The sequence below is a fragment of the Hylaeus volcanicus genome, chromosome 4 (genome assembly GCF_026283585.1).
Source record: "Hylaeus volcanicus isolate JK05 chromosome 4, UHH_iyHylVolc1.0_haploid, whole genome shotgun sequence".
NCBI classification, from domain to species: Eukaryota; Metazoa; Arthropoda; class Insecta; order Hymenoptera; family Colletidae; genus Hylaeus; species Hylaeus volcanicus.
In genome coordinates, this window is record NC_071979.1 from 19,012,128 (window position 1) to 19,033,190 (window position 21,063).

General features: G+C 43.5%; 1 protein-coding gene across 6 annotated transcripts in view; it reads left to right on the forward strand.

The window, feature by feature from the left end:
* LOC128875378 (teneurin-a) overlaps positions 1-21,063 on the forward strand; it is a 770,168-nt gene that overhangs the window by 639,537 nt on the left and 109,568 nt on the right. The window lies entirely within an intron of this gene.

The following is a 21,063-nucleotide window of genomic DNA, read 5'->3' on the forward strand; positions in this document are numbered from 1 at the left end:
GGACTGTATCTTATTAAAAATGTTTGAATGCGAACTTGTCGGTATAAAGGATATACTTGATTTTTAAATACTTGTATGAAGCCTCATTCGAGAACGAATGTTCAAAAAGATTTTGTTCTTCGAACGCTCGGAGTGGGCGTCTAATGTTGTGTGCAAAGGATGAGGGAAAATAGTTTCTGATTTTTTCTATAAGCAGTGACGTAGATAGAAGGTCTAGGGTTTTCCAAGTTGACCGTAGCGAGTAATAATACATAAATAAAATACTGCAAACAAAGAGTTTACTGGTAAGGTTGAGGGTTTTGACAGCCAGATGTGACTAACAATAAATTGAAATTACTCGACAGTATTTGACTGAAAAAATTGACTTAAAAATTCAAAGTGTAAAAGAACGAGAGAACAGTTACTATCGTATGAATGAGAACTTGGACTCAGGTCTAATCCTTTCGCCGTAATGTTATATTTTAAAAGACCCAACAAGTAGTTTTGTAAATATTTCTTGGAATAGATTTATTCTAATGAACAAATGGGCCTCAGATGCTGTTAGAGATTAAGATAATTGCGAATATGTATTTTGTATCGATACTCACAATCAGTCGTAGAACAGACTAAAAGAATCATCTTCTCAATCAAGATAATAGACGTTCCATTTACTAACAATCGTGATCATCGTATATTCATTGATACAAGTTGTTTACCTTTGAATTTCAAATGCATTTGTTCCTTTAAATTTATTCTATTTAATCCTTTACGGTATGAGCCTTGTGCATTATCAGCTTAAATTGGAGTGGTGATTTGGAACACGTGTTACTCCATTCTTCATACATTACTCCCCTTCGTTTATATCTCATTCATGAGATGTCTTGCTCAATCATATACCTGAAGGTGTTTCTTACGAAACTGTGATTGGCTATATGGAGATTGGAATTTATTATTCCTGTACTTCTTAGCCAAACTATTGTCTGTATCGTGTTGCTGCACGTTTTTTCGCAAGCCGTTCCGAAAACAGATTTTGTTTGTTTCTCCGCAGCAACGAAACGCATAACTCGATTTGCTGTAACTTTTGAAACCGTTTGTTCGTCTTCTTTAGCTGCGCCAATGTTTGCCAAGCGAGGAACGACCGTAAAACGAGAACATTCATTTCTGAGGTTGTCTCTCGTTCGCGTTAACCTAAATTACTTTTGAGAATCTCTTCCAGGTCCTCATTGTCTCGCAATTTCCTCTGATTTTCATCTTGACTGAAGGACGGGTCAGGGCTAGGTCTGACGATTAATTAAGTATCAGCTTTGAATTTGACGAATTGCGATATTTATAGTACACTCGCAGTTCTCGTTATAAAACTTTATTTTATTAACGATACAACTCCATCATGACATTTTTATCATAATTCTAAATTTACATCATAATATAAAAAAATCTTTTTCTATCATATCGTAGTATCGCGCCCCTACTAACTTAAGCAGGAATTACAAATTTTTAATTTTGAGCCGCCTCCCAAAAGGTTGCATTGTATTTAGTGTTCTGCATTTAATAATTTAAACAAATTCATCAAGTGCTGGTGAGTAATAATGCTGTCTCAATAGAAATGATTTCATACTCAGTACATTTTCTTATACTTTTAAACAATTATATCTAGAATTAGCGACTATTCGTATAAATTAACTAGAAATTATTTCCTCCTACAATGTATTTTAATTCAACGTATAAATTTCAACAGATTTTGAAACCGACTCAATCTAAGCTGTTCGGATGTCGATAAAATGAAGTAAAAATCGTAACACGATAAGCCGAAAGTTCATCTGCAGTTAGTGGCTGTATAAATGAATCCCTGAAAAGGGCCGAATAAAATTTGTCAGTTCGTGTAAAATCGATCGCCGCGATACAACTCCAGCGCAATAGTTGGTTGGAAAATAATCACGACCGCAAAGGGTTAAAAGGGCGCACTTCCACTTGTGGTTCTCTCCTCGTCTGAGGTTTCGCTTCTTCCCTGTGCAAAGCGCTTGGGTGTCGGTGACCCGCAGGAGTTGCGGTGAATTCTCTATTTATCGGAAACTTGATTTCTCCGAAGACTCCCGTCGGTTCGAGATAGAATTGTTCGATAATAAAGCTTTCCGATTTTTCGACATAAAATTGAATCGTCGGCTATTCGATACGGTTAGCTTGAATCAGATACACCAGTGGCTCTTAACCTCTTAAAGGTGAAACCACTGTACGAACGACAGGAATCTTAATAGATATATTATGTAGATATTTAGTAGATATTTCTGTAAATTTTTGAAAATTTTAGAGCATTTAACATAAAATTAAGTACAAAACAATACTTTCTTCTCTACTATGCGTTTCCACCCATCGTGCTCCATTGAACTCGAGGTTTCTCAACCCAGCAACGATGAAACATTGATGAATTAAAATACCTACAAATGTATATTAAAATCACGGTTAACGTATCATCGAAGTTGCTCATTGACAATAAAATAAAGGACGGCTATATTTGGAACGAGTCGATCCCGCGAGGGTGATTTGAGGAACGATTGCGCCAACAATTAGCCCCTAAATATTAATCGACAATTATCCTTCAAACGAGGCTCGTTATTTAACTCAATTTATCGATTCAGCCGGACAGTAACGATAAGTTGCCGTGAAAATGACGGACAGAGCGTAAATAAATAGACCTGTCACAGTTATCCGCCTTGACTCGAACGTGTTGTCCCTTTCTGAAATATCAACTAGTTAAACTCCAGTGCAATCAATTATATCTATCATTTTTATTATATTATAAGCATTAATAATGGCACAGATCCCTGACCAGCGTGTAAATTAAAATGTCATTATATACCCTGTCGCGGGGTTTATAAGTAAAATACAGTTAATCGAAAATTCGAGTCGCGTAGATCCCACCAACGATATCGACAATTTTTCCGTTGATTCAAAATCTCCACGCTCCCTTCCTAACGATCAAGAGAGTTCAGCGTCCCCCAATAACGCCAGTTCCGAGTCCTCGCTCAAAGGGGCACATACCCCGTTAGTTCCAAGTTTTCCGTTTCGAATCAGCGCATTCTCATCGAACACGAATCGATTTCGAAACGCTCTCGAGAGCTGGCTTGTCATTAACCTCGTTCTTCGGGCGTGAACCTCCGAAACGAGCTACAATTCCACCGGTGCGAGCACACCTATATTGGCCTTCCACCAGACTCTCGTGAAGCCTCAGCCACTCCCGCGTCTAACCCTCGTCCTTTCTTCCAACCCCGTTCCTCTAGTCGCACGGTGAAATCTTGATCGTTGGAACATTTACTGCGCGAATGAAGTGCCTCGTTCGCTGGGCGATCCGTCCTTATTTCTTGCAACCCCCACTGTTGGCCAATTTACTACAAATTATTTCATTCCCTGCAAATAGCTGACTTACTTTCCTTAGGTGATTTTCAATCGTTGAATTTGGAGCTTTAAGCAATCGATCATCATTTGAACCCCTTGCGCTACGAACTGGGAAATAATTAAACGCTGAATTTTTTAATTAAATTCTCAAATAAGGAAACTCCAATTTTGTAGAAATTACTTCATTTGTTTTCAGTCGTTTCCAGTCGTTACATTTGGAATTTTAAGACAATTTTTTTAAGAAAATTAAATATTTGGATATAGAATAATTCTGATTACGTGCAAGGCATTTTTTAAACTTCAACTCCAATTTCGTGGTAAACTGGCGCAATGGACCTATGTATCGTAGAACGCAAGGACTATTTCCTAGCCGTGTTCGCGTCGTACCGAATCATCCAGCAAACAGTGGAAAGTTTCATCTTAGAAGAGTAATTTCATTTTCGGCGTGGCTGCGTTATATTAAGTTATAATAGAGATGTTCACCCGCTACACTCGCGATATAACGTCGAACGAATTTACAACTCGTCGCCCTAACGACAAGCTCAACAGGTACAATGCTGTAACGTACAGTAGGGGATGAAGAAATTACATGTTGGAAATGCTTATAGGGATGTTTAAGGGCGTTCCCTCGTGACACAGATTGGAAAGCGCCTTAGTGTTTATAATTTTATCGATATTTGTACAAATCTAATAGTTGCATTGAAATCATTATTCTATTGGATATATAAATCATTTTAATGTTCCTTATTTCTTATATGGAATGAATATTATTTCGAAGCTTCTCGGTTACGACGTCTTTGCCTCTTCGTAACGTAACCTTAACAAACGCTAATTGCTAGGAAAAAAAAAAATCTTATCTCAGAGATGAATTGTATAGAACTCTAAACTGGAGGGTTTAGAGTTGTCCCGAAGTGTCAAACTGGGTTGCGCGCGATTTGGAGGGTGAAAATGGTGCGCAACCTGTTCGACCCAGGGCTGGTTTTCCCGCAAGTTTTGCAATGCGAATTTGGCGTAACGCCGTTACATTCGAAAATACATATTCGACGAGCCGAGTGCTCGTTTCAGAAACGCGGCGCGGACGTAATTAAAAGCGTATATTAATTAGGGGCAGAACTGGCCATTAGGAGCATCGATCGCAATCGGAATGGGCCGGTTATACTAATTGAATTGGCCCGTTACAGAGAACCGTTACCTGTCTTCCGGTACCGAATTACTGTTAATGCTTCCCCCCAGGCTCGGCCAGCCACAAATTTAATCCATTCAAATTCAATAATCCATCAAAAAAAAAAAAAAAAAAAAAAAAATAGAAAATAGAAAATTACTGCTTACAAATACTTTCATTCGTGGACACCATCGAGTTTGACATTTTTAGCTCTTTCGTTGATTAAATCCTCTTCGAAAGAGTACAAAGACGAACGTGAATTTTTTTTTTCGAAAAAAAATATTTATTATTTCCTATAAAAAATGAAGTGAATATATCACTAATAACTTTCACAAAATACCCAAAACATCAACGAGAAGTAATGTAAACTCCGGCCCGTCATGTACCCCGTTTGACGTAGAATAGAACCAGAATTTAAAGGAAAAGCGAATCTAACACTTTTCCGAAGTTTCACAACGCGGAAGTGTGCCGAGACGACGAGGAGTTCAACACCGCGGGCGGATTTAAATCTTCCATCCGTACGAACCTGATAACACCGCGCCTCGTCGCTGATAGCGCGTGAGAACAATAAGACGCTTATCCTCGAGGTTCGAGATAAGGAGCTCTCGATACACGAGTGCCACCAGCGCACCTACCGGAAGGTGTATCAAAGCCTGAACCGCGCAGAGAAGAGGTAAGACAAACAACGCGATACGGGTTGCGCTCGGCGAACCCTGGAAGGTTGTTTCAAAGTATGAAACGAAGAGGCGCATTTGCATCGACGCAAACACGGGAAATCCTCCTGCAACCTGTTTGCCACGTGAGAACTTCTACGAGCGTTGATGGAAATCCGCCTCAACGGAGCCACTCTCATTCCGCAAATAGATTCGGGTATCTTGGTCCGCGTAGAACGAATTAAAATGGTAAAACTTACGATGATCGGGTGGCGAGGTTTGTTGCGCAACTGGGACGAGCTTATTTTCTTTTTGATGTTGGACATTGACGAATTGACGCGGTTGGCCGCGTTGAAGCTTCAGATCATGAATTTTGATAGAGGCTTTTAGAAAATAAATAGAGGATAGTTGGAATCAGAGTAGTTTGTGAGGCTGGAAATTGATAAATTATCCGGGGGACGAAACCTTAATAAAAATCTTAGGTAAATACAAGTTAAATTACAAAACTAGGTCAAGAATGTCTTCCTTTTGAAGATAAGTGTCATAACAACCCTTTGCGGTCGTGAAGCGACTCTCGGTCGCCATGACATTTCGCGCCGACAGATCGAGTAACGAGTGAGAGGCGGCAGTCGGTGCTTATGTTAGATTTTGCTACCTCCAGCCAATATATTTGCAGTTTCGAAAAATTTTGGTAAACCAGTTAACAGGAAATTTTCGACAGCTACGCGATCGAGCTTCAAGATCGATCTCGAATTCTGTCGAAATTCGATTAAATAGAAAGTTCCATGTGATTCTTACTGGAAAATAGAAGGATTGCAAAGTTTCTTCTGGTCGAAAACACGAATCAACTTATTACTGCGATACATGTCCAGATAAGCCAAAAATGCATCTTGGTCAATGTGTCATAAATTATCATACCAAAGTAAAACACGAAACTTAATTTTGCAAAGTTACATTCTTAAAGGTGTGAATATAGATAAACTATCAAAATATAACATTTTTGTAAGATAATTTGTACATAAGATCATTTTATTGACCCTCGGCACATTTGCGAAAATTTCCTCGACCTGCTACCTCGCCCGGCCGAAAAAGTCGTCGACCGCAAAGGGTTACGATCATTAATTCATCAATTAATTTTATTCCAGGTAATCCTCCCCACCAAATTGCCCAAAAGTTGCCCGCACACCTCCTATCCTACCATTTCAAGATTTCTAAATAATCTAGAGCATAAAAACGCAGATTATTGCGAAGGTCGCGCGGAAAGCGTCCAGCGGCTCTTCCGCGCACTGACGGACTGGGGGGTTGACCGCGAACGGAACCTCGGCTAGGGTCCGCGAAACAGAGGGCTACCGAAGCGAGACGGAAAAACCGCCGGCGCGAGAGAGCGCAGGGGAGCTCGTTCAGGGCCGCGAAGGGATGACAAACGCTCAAATTGGTCGAAGAAACACAACGGACTCTCTATGACGAGCCATTGTAAACGCGGCTGAACACAGGGAAACAGACAACAGCGACGGGGACGGAGAGGGATAGGTGAGAGATCCAGTTGCGCGGCGGTGAACACGGAGCGTAGGAAATGTTGAGGGAAAAGGTGGGGAAAAAAAAGGACAACACTGCGGGCGACCGGAAGAGGAAGGGGTTTGGTCAGGTTGAAAAGGACAGAGACTGGCGGAAACAGCGGAATGGGACGTGGTGGAACAGAGAGGAGATCCTGGGTCGGCGAGGGTGGAGAGAAAAGAGACGCGAAGTGCAGACGAAGTCAGGGGTTGGTAGGTCCGCGTAGGTATAGTTAGGTAGTCGCTGGTAGGACAGAGTGATGCATGGCTATGGGGTCGCTCGCTTTACCGCGAAATGTCGGCGCCGAGCAGCCGCCCGGCGCTGCTTGCTTGCCTTTTACATACTCGACACGATGGTGCCCTCCTATGGTCTCTTCTCCGCTCTTATCACTTTGTTTGCCTTTCGTACGCCGCGTTACCTTTCGCTCCCACGCCGTGAATATCGATCTGGCCCCGCGAAACCTGGCCTGAGCGAATCCTCCTTTACTGATGCTGCTCGATGAGCCTTCTTCAAGATCGCGCTTGAAAAAGAAGGAGGTACTATCAGTTCGTTGGCTAAAGGGGACTTTCGCACCGTGGGTTTGCTGTGCGAGGTTTTCTGTTATGGTAGACCTTGATGGTATTAGTCTAAGTTTAGGAGAAGATGTCTAACAAGAATAATGTAGGCTACACGCTTCAGAAACCACAGTCTCTTCAAAATATTTCTTATCATGTGGATTGCTCTGAACTAGATAGCATTAAGTGTTGTATAAAACACTAGTATTAGTAAATGACTGAGGAGAAAATGTCCTTATTAATGATAGAGACTAAAGTTGAGTGGGGACGTCATGTAACCGTCCTGGATGAAACATAAAACAATCATAGGGCCCAGCATTATTTTAACACGTTAAGCGCTACGCGAATTTTTAAGGAAATCCCCGTCAGTCCACGCGCTACTTAGAAGCGCTAATATTGTGGTATATAAACGCATTAATGATACAAACCTGTAATAAATAAAAATTAAGTAAATTTGTCACCTTCAGTCGCGGCCTGAAAGAAAAGTTAGTGTCACTCACCGGTGACTGACGCGGCACTCAACACGTTAATTCGTACGAACGAGTAAAATCGTCAACATTTTTCTACAGAATTCTTAATATGGGTTAGGGAAAGGACATCGCCCACCGAACGGAGAAGAGAAAGAGAGTTTCTATGGCAGAGATAAGGGCTTTACATTCTATGTTACGCCACCACGGATGAGAGATGGTACGACTTTTCTTTCCGCCAGAATATTCCGCTCGCTCGGGATACTGGTATACCGACGATATTTTTCTGCGAACGGAAGACGATCACGTTTGAAACATATATTCGACAAATCGCGACCGAGGCTCGTTCTTCGCCTCTGGAAGGATAGGGATACGCCCGAACCGCGACCACGACTTGTCGAATTTTTCTCTACTCGAATATTCCAACACTGATCCGATCATTCAAACATCCAGCGAGTATAATTTAAACAGTACTGAATTTTCGTCGAGATAAATGCAGAGTTTTTCGTTTCTATTTTAAAGAGAGATTTTTCTAAAATTTTTTAAATAGTTTCCACCTGCTATTTCGTGGAGGAAGAATATCGTTCTTCTAACAGATTACTAGTGCACTTAAATACATTCGATTACTTCTGATTGTAATTGAAATAGAAATATTCGCTCGCCATTTTGTTTTCACAACTACACGTGCTCTCTTGAAAGATTAAAGGTTGCATGTTTTCTTTATACATAAACAAAATTTTCCTTCAGAAGTGAACTAGAGTAAATTTATTTTAGAAAATCGCGGAATACATTTCCACGCCTAATACATGAACCAGAACTCAAAAACACATTGAAAACACCTTACCCCGAAAAGTAACAGATGGAAAGGTGTTAGGTGTTGATCAACGTCGCGCTTCGAGCTTCCGATCCGATTAAAGATCACTTAACGCACTTGTCGAAGTAGGCACGGAACCCAGCCAGCTTTTAACCCTCGCCGCCGCGATTAATTAGCGAGATCCGGATGGCGTGATACGTTTGTTAACGCAGCGTCTAGCGTGGGGGCGAAAACATACTGTCAGTCCACGCGCGGAGCGAAAACAAACCGCGTCCGAGCGAGATCTCAGATATGTTGTTATCGCAAGGCGAGAAACTGGAAAGAAACGTCAACCAGGGACTGTTTTCAGCTGGTGGGCCGATGGGAGCGTGTAAACAACGCGCCCGCAGCTCTAGCTTCCGCTCGAGAGCCAGGGCGTTCTTAAGTGCTCGCTATATCCGAGGTTAGGTTTCTGGAAGCGTTTTCAGACATTTATTTAAAGAACACTTTCCTCCTGTGGGACGATGAAATTATTATTTTTAAGCTGGCGAGAACCTGGCCTATGAGGAAATTCTTGATAGCGTTCATGGAAGGCCTAGGGGTTACTTTTTTGTTCTTGGTGACGTTGAGAAGATATCTAATAACTTCTTAACTTCCCGATTTATAGGGAAGTTATTGTATTTGCCTCTAAAATGAAAAATCGATTTTTAGCAGATCTCCATGTTTCAAGGTCATTGAAGTAATTTTAGCCTATTTTTGTATACAGGATTCAGCGTGATCGTATATACAGTCAGTTCGATAAGTATTCGCAACCTGTGTTTGTTGAAGTGTCAGTTTGTTTAGATTCTGCCTCGCCGTGTGGGGGGTGACGAAACTGAAAAGAGCGAATAAGCGTGTCGCGAGTCGAGCACGTACACACGGGATGACGCTATCTCGGCGTATTTACGGAAAATCGACATCGCGCAGTGTCTATGGAATATCCAAGCGGGTATATCCAACGTCGCGTCACTTAAGCGGGCTAGACGCAGTCTCGGCAATTGATAGGTAGTCACGCTAGGCTGACCTCAAGGGACATCGGCTCGTATAGCGCGCCAAACCCCTACCTACCCTTCGCTCGTCTCTCCTCACCCTTTCGAATCTATCCGCCTTCGCCTTCGTAAAATCTACTCCCAAGCCGAGCCTTCCCCGTAGCTTCCGCCTCGTATCTTTCGCCTCTAACCACCCTTTCCTCCAGGTCCCATTCCCCAACCCTCTCCCAGCGCAGCACTTCCATCGGCCTCCTCCACGGTGGCTCCCTCTCCCTCCCACGACCTCTATCCTCCGTTCTCGCCGCGTCCTTCCACTTCTTCCTCTTCCTCGCGTTTTCGCCGGCTGCGAACCACCCCCGTCGACCCAACCCCACCCCCATCCTCGTCATCCTGCTCCTCTTTATCCTTTGTGTAAGCTCGGCCTCCGTTCCAACGTCTCAACGTGTCGGAGCTACCGGTCGGATATCTCGCTGCACTTTTACCATTCGCGGTTAAACCACTCCGTATCCTTTCTTTATCGGAGGGGGGCTCGCCGCGACCCACCCTCAGCTTGTTTCCACCCCTCCTGTGCTCCCCCCCCCCCCCCCCCGCCCCCACCCCTGTTTCACGTCCAACGATTCTTCTCCAGAGGAATTTCACGTTTCCATCGCGATCTTTACGCATTTCACGATAGCGTTATACCCCGTCCTCCATAGTTGGGGGTAATATCCGTACGCGAGTGAACACACAGGGAGCACGGCGAACGATTCGAACGAATTTTCGGTGTCCTTTGATCTCATTCTTCCAGGGAACCATCCCACCTACGTTCCAGGTGAAACGGCTCGATATCTGCCAGCTCTTTTGGACGTTTTGTTTGAGCTGAAATTTTGATGCTGGGAGTTTTGATGGTGTTGGTGAACTTCTGTCAGCGGAAGGGGAAGTTTCTTGGCAATCTCATTTGATAATCATTTGTTCTCTCCATACCTTCTATTATATATTCTGTTCTGCTTCTCTTTGATAATAATCGCGTGTAATATATTCTTCGCCACAATTTTTTCGCTCCCCATCTTCTGTTACCTGTTTAATTCTACACGGTTCTACGTTTAATAATGATATTACTCGGTAACCGTGGTATTGTAGTCCAGAAAGGGCACTGCCAGTCACTCGCCCCATTTCCCGCAACTTTAGGGATTCACGAAATATTTTAGGGAATAGCGGTGACTCACCTCGTACACGTAGCTCTACCGTGGACGTGGTATTACGTCTGCACCGGGGATTAGAAGGAATGATGGTGGCCCAGTTTCAGGGCACGAGGAACGAAATTTATTTCATTAAAAGCGCCTCTGTGCGCCCGACGTAAACGGATCCTTGAGCTGTTTTCGATTTAACCTTCGAGTCCGGCGAGGAGTTTCGGAGGGATGAAATTTTTCGTTTCGCTTCGACGGGACCAGGGATTGATTTAACCGGAACCATTGATCCTCGATCCACGAGCGCTGGAGATCGTACTTTGAGCGGGAAGCCAGTGGCTCGGGCCATTTCGGAAATGTTACCGGATAGTTTCGACGTTCTTGATTTATTTATTTGGTTTTTTTTTTTTTTTTTTTTTGACGAGAGACTCTCGATAATTCGTTGGAGCAAGACACTCGTGGGACCTCTCCTCGTCGAAAAAGAGAGGAAGCGAATTGTTCGTTTCATTTCGACCAGAGAACTTGAATTTCTCACACAGAGAGCTCTTTGTGCTCGAAAATAACGTACTTTCTCTGGCGGCCTGAATTCTTTTTTGGTCTAATTGTAACCATTTTTCGCCCAAGTAGTTTCTGTTTGTGAGATCTGCAATGGGCGACCCTCACTTCGACGCACGGGAAATTTCATTATGCCTCGATAAACTTTTCTTTGTGGATTAGGCGCGAGAGCCTTCCCAACGAATTCGTTCGTGCTCGCGATACCCTACTTGTATTCATTATTCCCCTATGCACCGGCCACAGCTTCATGGAACGTCTAGGAAATTATGCTAAGCGAAATGGATGTACCTTGCTGCGAGAGAATTTTTAAAACTACGATCGATGAGGCCATCCACCAATTCCACCAACTGTAATTTTTTGACGTGTTGCGAAAATCCTGCAAATTGAAAGGCAAGGGAGTTATTCATGAGTTGTCGTTAATATAGCACGATTTAAGGGGTCGCTCTGGTAATCCGGCCGAGAAATGTAGCTAGAAATGAGTATTGGCTAGATAAAAAATTATTTAAATATAAAATCAAATGAAGACACTTTAGACATGTATCTTTATTCGACGAATAATAGATACAAATTTTTCATCTTTTATTCATTATGACTCGATTTGAAATTTTTATTTAAATCAAAATTTTGCCTATTTTTGAATGTGGCTATATTTAGAAAATTTTTTCTCATTCAATATGAAGATTTATAATGTGACGTCTATTATAACTTTTAAACCCATTAGACACACAAATATATTTTCCATCCATCATTTATTTATTTATAATATATTATTTATAATATATATTTAAAACAACAAAATACAATGTACTGTATCACATGAATACTTACTTCCAAAGTATTAAAATTCGTTTAATTTGTGGTATTCCTCAAAGCACGAGTATACACACAGTGGAACAACAGCACCCATAGATTGCCAAGCACTTCTAATCAATGCAATTTCCTTTCCGTAGTGGGCAGGTGGAAAGAACTCAAGATGTAACATCTTAAACACAATAATAAAGATAACAAACGATTGCGGCAATGGATTTGTGCTCTGTTTGGCTAGAATAACTTTGGGCGCACCGGTGTGTCCGTACTCGTCAAAGGGTTAATACGCTGTAAGAAGAAAACGTTGGAATTTTCGCGTGATCAAAATTGCACGACCCCTTAAACGATTATATCCGCCGTTCAACTTCCATTGGCAAGAAAAGTTTCAAGGGGCCCGTTTTTCAGCGGGTCGCGGCGTGTTTATAATTACAAGAACACAAAGAACACAACGCTGGGAATTTGCCGGCGCCGCGAGGGGAAATTCGTCCAGCTCACAAAGAGAGCCCTGGCCTCTCTCCCCCTCTCTCCCTTTTCTCTCTCTAACCGCCTCTCGCTACAAAGAACCGTTTAGTCGAGGGCGAACCGCCTCGCCCGCATGCCGGAGCCGAAAAAATTTTCATAAATCTCGTCGAGCGTTAAATTACTCGTCGCCTGCTCGTTCCGTCTGCATCCGTCGCGATCCTCCCCGCCCACTTCCACCCCACAAACCATCCCCACGGCGCCGACACGTTTGTTTACGCGTCCGCGTGTCGTCCGTGGATCACGACGGATTAACTTTCTTTTAATTGTGTAATTAGAACGGAAAGGACGTCGCCTTGGATGCGACAGACCCTTCCTCTCTCCCCGGAGAAGGGAACGACGCGCCACGAAACCCGTAACAATTAAGGTGGTTCTCCCAAAAAAAAAAAATAACCTTCTCACAATGTTCTTCAAATTTGGAGTATTTTTTAACGATAATTTTGTCTACGTGTGTCAAAAATTGCGAAGAGGTTGGCCGTTTCGGAGCAAAAATAATCGTCTTCAAAGTTTCGACTTTTAAAGCGCATTCTGTATGCAAAACTCAGTCAGAGTTTGCAAAGTCGGAGTTGCATTCTATCTGGGGACTTGGGAATTTGTTGGAATTGTTTTAAATAACTAACAGATAATGGAGAACTGTTATGGAAATTTTATGGGAGGTGATAGGTATGAGGAAGTTGAGACAGTTATTGCCATTGTCACGTTTGTATATTTTGATCTTCCAACCATGAAGCATCAGCTTCAGTTCGAACAGTAAAGTTTACTCGTTTCGTGGACAATATTTAATTTCAATTAATCGAGAAACGTAGGTGGAAACGTGGATGGAAGTCTCGTCGTGAACGCAGGGGAAGAGCAGTCGGACCACCTGCCGGCCGTAAAACCGATTTGGCGACGCTCCTGCTCCAGAGAAACATTCAACTAACCGTCTGCAGCGGACTTTGTAATTTAGCGTCAATCTCCTTTATTATCCGTAATGCGCCGTCCCCGAGATTCTCTCGTAAAATTTCTCTCTCTCTTTCTCTTTCTCCAGCGATTGCGATTATACCTTCAAGAGAGGTACTAGTCAGGTGCAACAACAGAGTCCTCGAATAGGAGGAAATCAGTTCTGGGGCACCTCGAGGTGGCACTCTGTGAGCTCTATTTATTTTTAATATTCCGATACGTCTGAATAGGAATGTTGCAGCAACAGTGGCTTGAAACAATAAAATTGTCCATAAATTTTTGCAAATTCTATCATGGAATCATCAGTCATTGAAAAGGGAGATTCCATTTCAATCGGTTAATTCCTTGCCGAGTTACATCAGAGAATAGGAATTTTGCAATAACGCTAGTTATAAACAATGAAACAATTCATAAATTTTCGGAAATGTTATCATCGCGATGACTTGTCCGGCAGCAAAATACAAGGTTTCGTCGATTACATCGCTTTCAGGCCGAACATGTGCGAAATAGGATTCTTTTTCCGATAAAAAGTAATACAAAGTGGTAAAAAATAAAAAAAGGCCAAATGTGTTTTTATGAGACCAAATTTCGATCCAATTGGTCCATCCATCGTTGATTAATAAACGGTATAAAATTTTACGGTTTTTTGCAAAAACAAATCGGGTAAAAAATAACAAATCGCAAAATGTCTTGATTACGGGACCAACTGGGAGAAATACTTTACAAGATGCAAGAGATCACACCCCGATTGGTCGAGCCATCTCAGCGTAGTCAGGGAACATACTTTACAAATAATACATGTCGAATCGATTATCCTCTTCCTTTTCGAAGTCGGTTAATAAGCCACGGAGATTCGAACCCACGATCTTCAAATCACGCGCCTTGTGAATCGTGTCCATGTTTGACTCCTTACTCTTGAATATGGGAATCGCGATGGTACAGCACTCGTAACACTAATATGTACAATTGTGATTGATGCCACTCCAAACTACCCCTCTCAGTTTCCCTCAACAGTAAAAAATGGTAAAGCGTAGCTCTGACGGCGCGGATGTTCCAAGATTCGTTCCGCTGCGCACCAGTGAATACACTGATGGGACAGAGACAAAGGGAGGAGTAAGAGAGGAGGGTAAAGGGTGGAAAGCCGAACCGAGAGCCAAAGATACCGCGGATGTCAGTGTAGTTCTAGCGAGTCCTCGCGTCGTCGGTATTTACACGGCCTGCTCGCTGCAGCTACCAAGCGATGAATTACTTATAACCTCCTGGATTTCCCGCTCCTCCCTTCCCATCGCGCTGTACGCGTGTCTCGAGCCACCTCCGTCCTCCTTGCTACGCCTCGTCGCGGTCTTTCCGCGGCTTTTTGTTTTATAACCGCGCATATCCGTTTCACCATCTTCGAGTATTTATAAACTTGCCGATACGCTCGCCGCGACGCGCGTCGCTCACCCACACCACGGCACCCTGCGAGAGTCGCGAGTACGGATTCTCCGGCGTTCGCGCAGAGGATCGCGTTTATTTATTCAGGCTTTTGCACTTGGTGGCGACGCGAGAGCAGGAATCATAGCCGGGGCCACGCTTATTAATGGCGTTGCAAGATTTACGAGCAGCGATGCTTCCCCAGTCGCGGATCCGGCTTCCTGCGTTTTCGATAACGGTTGTAACTCGTTCATTATGCACGACGAGGGAACCGTGAGTTCACAGGGAATGTATCTTTCGGAAATCGTTGGACGCTGCACGTGCTCCGATCTCTGCTCCCGTAGAAAAAGCTGAAAACTGGCAAACGCTTGCCGCAGGAACTTTCCAGGTTTTGCTGGATTTTTTTTCGGCTTCATAGTCGAAAGTTCTGGCCAAATGGAACCTCGATTCATTCCCGACGACTCGTGTTAGCGGGATCCACTTGAGCTTTTAACGTAACATTTATTTTACAAAACAAATGTGCCGTCGTTTATTTCGTATATCGCGATTCTTTTTAATGGTCTCGTTAGAATCTCTTTTGAGGGTTACCCAGAAGTTATCAATCCTAAAACGATAAAACCTATTTCAACGAATTATAAAAGCTTTCATTCAGCATTATAAAATCGTTTAACAGCCGTTAGAAACGATTCGAAACCCACGAGAGGACTTCCACTAGAACTTCAATCTTCGCCTGACACGGGGATGAAACTTCCGTTCACGCCTCTCAAACTCGATCTGCCCTGTCCCAGAGTGCCGCGAGTTTGCGTTATACGACGCTGTATTATTTTTCGCGAGGCGAATCAATCAAGCCGTGTCTCCCAGCTCCGCGACAGGAGGCAACCTAGAATCGCGCGCATAAATCCAAGGGATGCTCCGTTTGGAAACTTCTCCACCCTCGGGGAAAGAACAATTCCGTGCCCACCGGGTCCCCGTCGATCCTCTGGCGAACGGGGAATCGTACAAAAGGGCTGGTCTCTCCGATTCGAAGTCAGGTCGACAAAGAGCGCGGCTCCTCGTGGTAATCCAAGATCAGATGTCAAATCAGACGTAGCAGCCGTTTCATCGAACGGCCGGCTCGCTGATTATCGAGATGCAATTCCGCTGGCGGAGGAGGAGCGGGAGGAGGCGGTTCCAGCAGACGGAAAACTGAGAAGAACAAAGAGTACCGGGATCGGAGGCCAACACCCGATACCGTACCCGAGACGGGGAAGAAGAGTTCGATCAGCGAGGGCAGCTCCTCCGAGACAGGACGGTATTAAGTAACCCGAAGCTTCGTTCTCTTATCAAACATCTCGTCCCCGGGGTTCGCAGGACCGTGTCTCCATTTACCAGTGGCTGGTCCAAGAATTTTCTTCACGGACGCACCGCTACCATACCCCCTTATCCGTTTTCTTATCGACCCAACTAGTCTTGACAATCTGCAAACTGTAACTGCAATGAGGAAATTGGATGACGAGAGTTCGAAAGTTGGTATGTTTATATCGTTGACTCTCTCAGGGATGCGTGGTTGGACACTTTTTGAGCACGATTGTTAGGACCACTCGAAGACGAGTGCATCTACGTTTTCGAGAGGAAAAAGTTATTTTGTTCTACTGGGTAGTTTGATGCTTCCAGACTAGGGATGGCGTGAAAAATCACTGACAGTGATTTGGAAGATGGCGTTTCAGAAGCGGTTCATGTTAATTGTTATCGTTGGCGTTTCGCTGTCTCCCCTTAGCGGAAATTCAAGAAACTATAAATAAGTCAAATTTAAATTGTATTAAAATTATATTAACATTGCTTTTAGACCATATTATAATACATATATAATCTAAGAACAACATAATTCGTGAAAAGCGAAAAGAATGTTCTCTACCAATCAGAAGCGATCACGAAGAATCACGAATCACTGTGAAAAATCATCGTGATTGAGAATGAACGTGATTGAATCACGAGCGATTCAAAAGTAGCAGTTCACGCCATTTCTATCCCAGACGGTAGTCGTGCTAGCCTCTCGGAGTTAGTTACTTTTTCCATTGAGTATTTGTAGCCCTGTACTTCCTCAATCGGCTTCCTATTATCTTGTTGTTAACACATTCACGCCGACGCGGCGCTGCTATTTGTGTTTCTTGCCCCGGGGGCGGCGCGATGGTACACGTCGTCTGATAGACGCGCGAACGCGAACCACCGGTGGTACACGCCGCCGTGAACGTGTCAAAGAAACGAAATTCTCGATCAAACTATATCAACGTCACGAGACCTGCGCGATGTAGATTCTGGCAAACCTTCAATTCTCTTCAGTGACAGAATCGCGGATATATCGAATATATTCCACTCCACGCGACAGATTCATCCAATACCGTTTCTAGATTCCCACGGCAAGCCCGGAACGCATAATGCGCCGTAAAGTAAATAAATGCACGGCAGTCGACGGCCGTTAACCGTTAATGACGAGGACCACGGCAACGAGGAGAAAACGCTTACAGTGCTCGCGTACCGTCCACGCGAAAAGGAAGCCCCGTGGGGGGTGGGGGGGGGGGGGGGTGGAGGGTACGGGTAGGGTAGAGAGCGCGCGACAAGAGATGAAAAAGAAACGGGATAAAACGTGACCGACCCCCGGGGTTGCAACTAGCGAGACGGAGAGGGTGGTGCAGGTCACGGACGGGAGTAGTGGCTATAAAGGGTGACGGGAGGGGTGGTGAGCGGCACATCGACACACGCAGACGCAGTTATCTGTTCCAATTAACCTCTTACGTTTCGTTCCCTTCCGCTAAATCCCTCTTCTTCTGTTCCGTCCTCTGGCTGCTTCGACCCCCTCCCCCCCCATACCTCTGTCCTGGCCCCAACCGATCTTTTCCCTCTCTGTCACCCTCTCGTCTTCTCCACCCTTACCTACACCGCTCTGTCCATGGTCTGGAACGGTGAAATTGAATCGACGCTTCGCGTCCCGTGTCCCCCCCCCTCCCCACCTCCCCCCTCCCCGGCTCCTAAATGGAAAGATGCGGCCAAGTATCATTTCTATGAGATTCGACGAAAAAAAAAAGGGGAAATATACCACAGACGACCACCCCTTGATATTTTCAACGGCAACGAAGACAATGAACGGAAATCAGTGGTTTGGGAGGTTGGTGGACCGCGGGAGGATCGATGGCGGCGAACGGTATCGGAAACCGTGAAACTGACGCAAATTAATTGGTTATGGAAATACGGTATAAGCTTCGAAACGTGGAATATTAATAAGGATGCTTCACCTCTCTTATTTTTTTTTTTTTTTTTTTTTTTTTTTAATCGATCGCAACAGGAAACATCAGACTGGTCGTTTGGAACGAGTATCGGCTGAATTGATTGTTCTGTTTTGGTACGTAATTTTTGTTGTTCGTAAAGTATAACTTTTATACATTTTTTTAAAAATCCTCAAAAATTAGACGAGTGCTGTACTTTCGAGAAATACTTGTATAAATAAACCATTCGCGAAGCAAACGAACGATATATTTTTAGAGTTCGAACGATTTGCGAGTGAAAAAGTAATTCCATGGGATATACATCCATTTTCGACTGTAATTTGCAGTCGAAAATGACATCGCGTCAGGTAATCGAGTTTTGATTCTGGTCAGTCGGTTGGCAGCGCTTCGGCTAATACGAACTCGGCTGCCAACTCAGGTGGCCATTGTTACGTACATGTGTATTATTCAAATTTTAGCGAAATGAAACTTTCTGTGCTTGAATTTCTAAATAGTCCACCTCTGGTTTATCCGATTTGTGATCGAACAGGTCTAAATATTTTCTAACCCAAAACCAGCTCAACCTTAAATTATCATCACTTAAAAAGTTACGAAAGAAGTTAACGGGAATGTATCGAATACTATACGATAGAATCCTTCGCCTTGCCACTACTAATATTTATATACATTTGTATATATTAAAAATCTACAATGTCAAGTTTTCTTCTTTGAACGTCCCTTTATATATAAAAAAAAAATTCAATAACAAAAATAAATTATATCGTGAAATTATATTCATTGGAAGAAAACATTTGCTGGACCAGACTCGTCCCTTAATAACATGTTTAGCCTATATGATTGCTGGTGTGTACTTGATACAATCCAACCTCATGTTAACCCATTACCCGCCGCAATTCAAAAATACAAGAAAAAATTAAATTAACTGTATAATGATATTCACACTAATCAACTGGAACTATTTTTGCCATAATTGTTATTGTTTTTATTTAAATATAAAAAGTAAACCTTGTCCCATTTTTGGGACATTGGCGGAATATACTTATGCTATACTAAAGAAACTAACCCCATGTGTATGAATGTGTGATAATGGGTTAATATAATAAACAGCCTAATTTGAAAATATGTAACACATTACGTCAGTCGTAGCAATTTTCTTACTCATGATTGCCGTGCTCATCGCTAGGGAAAAATTTATGGCAGCCCCTAGGGAGAAAATTAGGGACTACGAGGGGACGAAGTTGCCGATGCCCGCCAGGGATGAAATTAGAAACGTTGAAGGCGAGATTAATAATGCATACGAGAAACAGAATTAGCTACGGTCATCTATTGCGAACTCCGTAGAATGCGCTGATTTTTAATGATCCCTATACCGCGTGTGTATGCAATACACACGAAAGATTCCAGGCTTCCGTGTTAGAGTTCCATAGCCCTAGTGACCACTCTGCAACCTGCCTCGACGGAATCATTTCGAACCAACGACGTTCTTCGTGACCGTAGCAGAAGTCGTGACGTATGCAAACTGGGACCGTACAATACTTTGCCCGCCACGTGCAAGGGAACGGCGCACGGGCACAAAGTAATAACTGAGCGTCACGTCATCGGATCAATATCGGAGCAGGAATAGAAAACAGAGACGGCAGAGAGCGGAAAGTGACGTCGGTGTACGACGACGTCGAACAAGGAAGCGTAAACGAGGCGACGCTGGCCAGCTTCATCGAATTTCGGAAGCGGAGAACTTTGCTCGAACTCTTGACCGCGCGCAACTCTCCCTGGCGTCGCCTGATCAATCTTGTATGCGATCCAGTTTTTCAACGCCCCGCGTCGCATGAAAATCGCGAAAAGTTGAGCCACGATCGAAATTTCCGATCACCCAATGCACCAGCCTTGGGATGGAAGCTTTCATCGCGACAGTTCGTTCCATGCCTGCCACCCGCGCACGGTGAAAATATCTAGGGAATTCGGAATTTTCGTCCGCGACGCCAACGTTCCACCCAAGTTGCGGCGCTTGCTCGCGACTTGGAGTTAGATCGAATTCTTCGGTGAAAGGCGGAGAACTTTTCCAACGCCCGCGCGGGGAAGCCGTGAAGAATGCAACGATTCTCGTTTTATCGGAACTCGGTGTTCTGGGGATTTTGTTGCGGCGTGTACACGTGTTTGGAACGAGGGGACGTTTTGCGATTGATTTCTTAAAGGGAACTGGGAAACGATTAAGTAACTAATTGACGAAACTTGTTGTGGTGCTTTTAGTTGGTTCAGTGGTGGCTTTTACAGTAACACCTCGATAAAAGTAGCGTAGTTTTCACGGTATTTTAATAATTTTGTTCCAAAATAATCATTAACATTGTTTTTCTAATTTCTGTTTCAGGTAAGTGTCAACACCCCCATGAATGTTACACCTACTCTCATTATACTGCTGATCACTTGTGAGTACAAATTGAAATTGTATAAGGTAACATTTATCCAGAAGAAAGTATACAGCCTGAGAAAGTGATACTCACGTGCTAGGAATATAATACGTGTACCCAAAAAGGGGGTCTATATCTATTTGCAAAGGGTGTGTGTATACTTACCAAACGAGTAGACATTTCTTCTTGAAGGGTGTATCCACGACGTTCGCGCCCTAAGGAAATAACGTTGAAGAAAAATGTCCACGCGTGACCTAAAGAGAAGCTTTAATGGAAAAATAAGAAACTTGAACAAACCAATACCTACAAAAAGACTGCAGATACGCGCTTAATAAAAGTCTAGAACAAGGCAACACAAATGTTTCGGTGCATGGCGAGCACGCGAAATAGTGGCGCCACAATGATGTGCTCCTCCAAGT